A 5,819-nucleotide genomic window follows, 5' to 3' on the forward strand; every position below is an offset into this window, starting at 1 on the left:
AACTTTTCATTGATGTCGTACAGGATTTAATGTATACAGAGATTAGATATTGTGTGATGAGTGTTTTTAAATTGATTGATTGATTGTATTATGTTTAACGTCCCTCTCGAGAATATTTCACTCAGATGGAGACGTCACCACTGCCGGTGACGTTTGTTCTCAGTTTGGTACATTCAGAATGATTACATGATTTTTTTGTAGACATTCATGTTTTAATAGCATAATATAATGGTGGGAAAAAATCATTTTGGTTACCTAATGCTTAATGTTGAAATCAATTTTACAGGGTAGCAGTTACTGGAGATGTCCGGCTGATTGATGAGGACTCTAACATTTTGTAGGACCTGGATAGCTCTGTTGCTGTAGAAAATGTCAGGTTTGTTAATGAAATTATGTAAAATGTTTTATGACTCATTCAGACAATGGCTGGGACAAATAGTGTTCATATGAGCTGAAAGCTAAAGTGAGCTATTCTGATTATATTTTGTCCAGCATCAGTCTTTTAGTCTCTTCATAACTTTTAACATTTTCGACTTCTTTTCAAGCACCACACAGCTAATATCACTCACCTGATTTTCTTCCGCTTTTTAGCGGAATTCCGCTCTTTACATTTGTGCGATCCATTAATAAATTTGTGTTCCGCTTTTTAAAAATAGATATACATGACTATTTGTATCCGGTGAATCTATTTTAGATCCTTTCATACTATCTTTCATCATTGGACGTAACACGCAATTTCATTTGTTCTTGGAAGCTAGTAGTTTATGTTTAACCTATCGTTGGTAGTTTCACTGAGAATGTTGGTCACGGTAAAAATCCGTAATGGATGCCAAACTTCTACGACCTGTGTCGGAGAATATTTCACAAATTTGACCTATCTCTTACAATTCAAAAGTGATGAGCAGCAAGGTTTAAGTTTCACCTGAAGTTTTGAAATATAAGTCAAACTTCAAGGTCAAGATTTCAAAGTCAATGGTGTAAAATGAAAGGTTCTGTCAGAAGGAATCTAAAGGCCGTACTTTATACTGTCTAAGTTTGGGTTTCTTTAAAACAAATCAAACGGTAAGGTTTAGGTCACAAGGTTGAAATCTCTGGTAATATCAGGAAGGTCTTTTTACATAGAAAGTCGATATATGAAATATGAGAGCCATATGACTCACAATTCAAAAGTTAGTAGCAATGTTAAAGTAGGGGGCAGACATACAGGACAGGACAATATGCCTCCCCCTCTCCGGCTATAGTCGCAGGGGTATAAAACACTTAAATCCACACACCTGCTACACTTGAAAATTATGACTAATCATGACCCTGATGTTTTTGAGATTAAAAAGAATTTCAATAACATTTCCCTATACATCCCCTTAAAAACTTGTGTCCATTATTGTGGTTCACCCCCCCCCCCCCCCCTTTCCCTCCCCGAGGACCACATTTTTGATATGATTAATTATGACCTTTTCGTTCTTTTGAAGAAGAAATTTCCTTTATATCTCCATGTGAAACTTTGACCCCCTGATGAGGTCCTACCCAAACCCAGGGAGGCCATGGTTTTAACAAAGTTGTATCTATACTATATCAGAAAACTTTTACCTCAATCTCATTTTTTCTGGCCCAGTGGTTCTTGAGAGGATTTTTAAATGATCCACCAATTTTTGCCTTTTCTTGATTATTTTCCCTTTGACCCTTCATTAGAACAAACGGTACTGCCGCTGTGGTCTAGAGATTAAATCGCACGCCCAGCATGCTGAAGGCCGGTGTTCGAATCCTGGCCACAACAGATCTAAGTCGTTAAAACAGGTAGTGACAGTTCCATCGTCAAACGCTCGACATCAGGTGTGAATGTCACGGGTCCTCGGAGATGACCTTAAAAATGGATGTACCATGTCACAGTACATTGTAGGTGTGGCATGCTAAAGAACCCTCACTGCTCAATGGCCTTAAGTGCCGAATATAGGTCTAAATTTAAATTTTAAACAAGATTCAATCAATCATTTGAACAAACATGATTCCCTTTACCTAAAGATGAATGGTAGTAGTTTTGATTGGAATTGGCCAAGTGGTTGTGGAGAAGAAGATGATAATGTAAAAAGTCAATAACAACAGATAAATTTCAATTGGAAAAGCTCACTTTGTATTGTGTATATTGGCCTGGATAATGTTCAGAGCACCTGACTATTACATATGTAATACTGGGGTCTCGGGTTTGATTCACGGTCCAGTCAAACCATTGATATCAGTCTGGATAGCTCAGTGGTTAGAGCACCCGACTAATAATACAGGGGTCTCGGGTTTGATTCCTGGTCCTATCATATCGTGGGAACGAAGGGCCTTGGATTCGATCCCCATTGTGACACCAGTTCAGCCATATTTTCTTTTCCTTCCCATTACATTGACATCTATGTAAACATGTAAATATATCACAAACTATCCCTGACAATTCAGTTTGATATGATTACACTTTGTTTATTTTGTAGGACGGTGGAGATTTAGATAAGTGGTGTGATGTTATTGATGGTAAACAGAAGACTGTGACCTTGAATCTGAAGATCTGTGATGAAGACTGGACGTTTGGGGTCACTCTCTGTTACAGTACTACAAATCTAAGTAAGTACTCAGTAATAATGTAAGACTGAACTCTGTATCATGTTTATCTAATATATACATTGTAAAATCAAACACATATTGAATTAATTCACAAACAAAATAATGTTAAACTCACAAACACAAGTACATGTTACACATCACAAACAGAGGACTGTAATGTACACAGGGCTGTAATTAACACGGGGATGTAATTAACACAGGGCTGTAATTAACAAGCAGATGTAATTAACAAGTAGAAGGAATTAACACAGTGCTGTACATTACTCTGTGATTAGACATGTAATTAACACTGTGTTGGTAGATGTAATTAACACTGTGTAGAGATGTGTAATTAACACTGTGTTGGCAGATGTAATTAACACTGTAGAGCTGTGTAATTAACACTGTGATTATAGATATTGGATTTTCTTCACTTTAGCAGTGTAACACTCAGCCACAAAGAGGTTGTCTCTGATGTCCACACATAAACCGTATGGATCGCGTAAATCACAGTGAATGTAACGGAGGAACTGTCCGTCCTGATCTAGGATGTGGATACGGTCATTGTTATAGTCTGCTGTCAGGATGTGACTCTGGCTGTCTGTAGTGATGCCGACTGGATTAAATGATTGCTTGGTATTAGAGGGATGACCAGTGTATCTAAATCGGAGTTTTCCTGACTGATTGACCACCACTACTGCTCTAGCTGACCTGTCAGCCACACAGATATCCAGGTTCTTGTTCTCACTGAGGTATTTATCGTTATAATCAGATGAGTAGAGAGGACGACCCTGATCATCAAACTGAATGCTTTGTTTCTCTGTGGAGCCGGAGTAACGCACGACTTTGGATTGTTCTCCATCATCACTGATCATGGTAACCAGGAGATCGTTATCCGCGGTACAGCAGACATTGAGAGGTACCCACCCCTGTAGTGTGATCACGGTCTGTATCTGTTTATTCTTAATTAAGTTCACGGTGTTATTCCAATAGTCAGTATAAACAAGATCTCCGTCCCGTGTCACTGCTATGTCCTGTGGTTCGTCCCCTGACTTGGTTTGTATTGATGTCAGTAGTTCACTCTGGAGGTTGAGGAGCTTCATGGTGTTGTTTATCCCGCATGTCCAGACTTGATCTTCACTCAGACAGCTAACACTGAGTAGATAGTTATACCCAGTGTCTATGGTGGCGGTGACGCGCGGCTCATCAAGCAGTGGTTTGACTGGAGGAGACGATACAGCTTCTGCTGACTTCATTGTGTCGCCATGTTCTGTGTTAATAGATAATGGCGACAGAGAACCAAACATTTCATTCAGCTGATCTTTGTTTATTTTCTGAGGAGAGAAACTCGGTAATGTGACTCGGACTTTAGGCGGTAATGTTCTAAATTGGGAATTCCTAGATTTGTAAGTAGAGGTTAAGGAGACGTCATTTAATTTTAGGATTGATTTCAAGTCGGACATGATCTGTTTGAGTTCCGCCATTTTCTGTGTGATTTCTTCTGTATTTTTATTTAGCGCGTCCAGATGTTTAGTTTTCATCTCCGCAATGGCGGATTTCTGTCGGTTGACAATGGCGGTGATTTCTCGGTGTAAGATTTCTCCTTGTTCATCGGCATCTGTCGTCAGTCTCCCGTATTTCGTTTCTAACTCGGCTTTCTCGGTTTCGACATTAGACGCCATTTCTTTATATCGCGGGTAAATTCTTGTCTCGAGTTCTTCTAGATCTTTTTGTAAACTTTCTGTTTTAGCGCTGAATTTTTCCAGAATATCTGACACATCGTGACCTTTGTGTTTTCCAAATAAGGCGCAGGTAGAACAGACAGGAACGCCACATTTTTCACAGTAAATTTCACAGTGTTTATCGGCGTGGTCTGGACATTTGTGGTAGTTAGTAGACTTTCTGTGTAAAAACGGCACGACTTTGTGTCTTTTAGACGAGTCTGAGAGATGCTTTACTGCACAGTTAACACAGAGATTTATATTACAAAGTTCACAGTGACTCTGTAGGGGGATAGTTTCACAGAGGTCACACAGTAGGACTTCCTGAGCACTGCGCCGGGGATGCATTTCTGATGGCGGGATCACACGAGAACTTTACTGTTGATTAAATAAAACCGGAATTTCATTTCAAGATGTTGACAGATTAAAACAATTAACGAAATATAATTATAGTATGATATAAAACACAGCAGTCATTACTATAATAATAATTTAGTCTCACCTTAAAATCCAACATGGCCTCCCTGTTCTTTCGACCTTCCGTCAAGTCCTGAGAATTAAATACTTGTGCGGCGTGTCAGCCTGTATACACTATCTACGTGTTATCGCTTGAGTAAATATATAGTTTTAAAGTTTGCTTTGACCTAGTTTATGTTGGGTAGTTTTGCTAACATTTACGATTAGCAATATCCATTGGAGGGGGGGGGGGGGATTTCATGCAGTAGACCTCCGTTTTGGTACTAAATACATATTTGTGTTTTGATATACTTTTTTCTGTTGTAGAATGAGTTGAGTGGACTAATGAACCTCCAGATGTCTATGTACACATGTATGAATAAACTGTTGTACTCGCGCATGCGAGCTTATCCTATATTATGTGTTCGAGTTTTATTTCCTTAATGTTTTAGGATTTGTTCAATTAGTGCAGGGGCGGATCCAGAAAGTTTTGAAAGTGTGGGGTCTAGGCGCCCCAGCATATAATTTCCCCTTATGTACAAAGTCAGTTTACCGGTAGTTTCCCCCTGGGCGGGAAAACCGCCCTGGTATAGAATTTCCCCCTCCGGATTTCGTTTGTTATAGTTTAATGAAATATATATGCGCTCATCAATATTACGATATTCATAAAACAAAGGAATATTTTTTGAGATGTTGAATCTGGGTTTACTCGCTGAAAACTTTGAAATGCACATTGTAAATACAAGGTCTAGGTCAATATCATTAGGATTTTTCTTAAAAGGTCGACTAATAGATATACAATTAAAATATCTGAAAAGTAAAAAATATGAACTGCACAAATAAAAGTAATTTGTTCTCGTTTATTTAAATTTAAAATTTAAAAAACATTAACATGCCGAGAAATTCTTAGCAAGCGACGGCTACTATTAATCAGCATGTAATATGGTCCTATTGAAGCCAAAGAATTCAAGACCGGACCGGATTTCTTGGCATGCTTCTCCCCAACTTCACTATTATGTTAGATACTAGAAAATAACGAGAAAAGCTTGAGATGTCTGAATA

At 38.5% G+C, this 5,819-nt stretch overlaps 1 long non-coding RNA gene across 2 annotated transcripts; it reads left to right on the top strand.

Annotated features, from left to right (window-relative positions):
* Window positions 1-310: 310 nt before the first annotated feature.
* On the top strand, window positions 311-5,172 carry LOC125657010 (uncharacterized). 2 transcript variants are annotated; one of them, XR_008796525.1, is made up of 3 exons: window positions 311-376; window positions 2,472-2,601; window positions 3,020-5,172. It is a non-coding gene; the product is annotated as an uncharacterized LOC125657010 (long non-coding RNA). The 2 variants fall into 2 exon arrangements; XR_008796526.1 differs by having other exon boundaries at window positions 324-371.
* The last annotated feature ends 647 nt before the right edge of the window (window positions 5,173-5,819 follow it).

Source organism: Ostrea edulis, chromosome 7 (genome assembly GCF_947568905.1).
Source record: "Ostrea edulis chromosome 7, xbOstEdul1.1, whole genome shotgun sequence".
NCBI classification, from domain to species: Eukaryota; Metazoa; Mollusca; class Bivalvia; order Ostreida; family Ostreidae; genus Ostrea; species Ostrea edulis.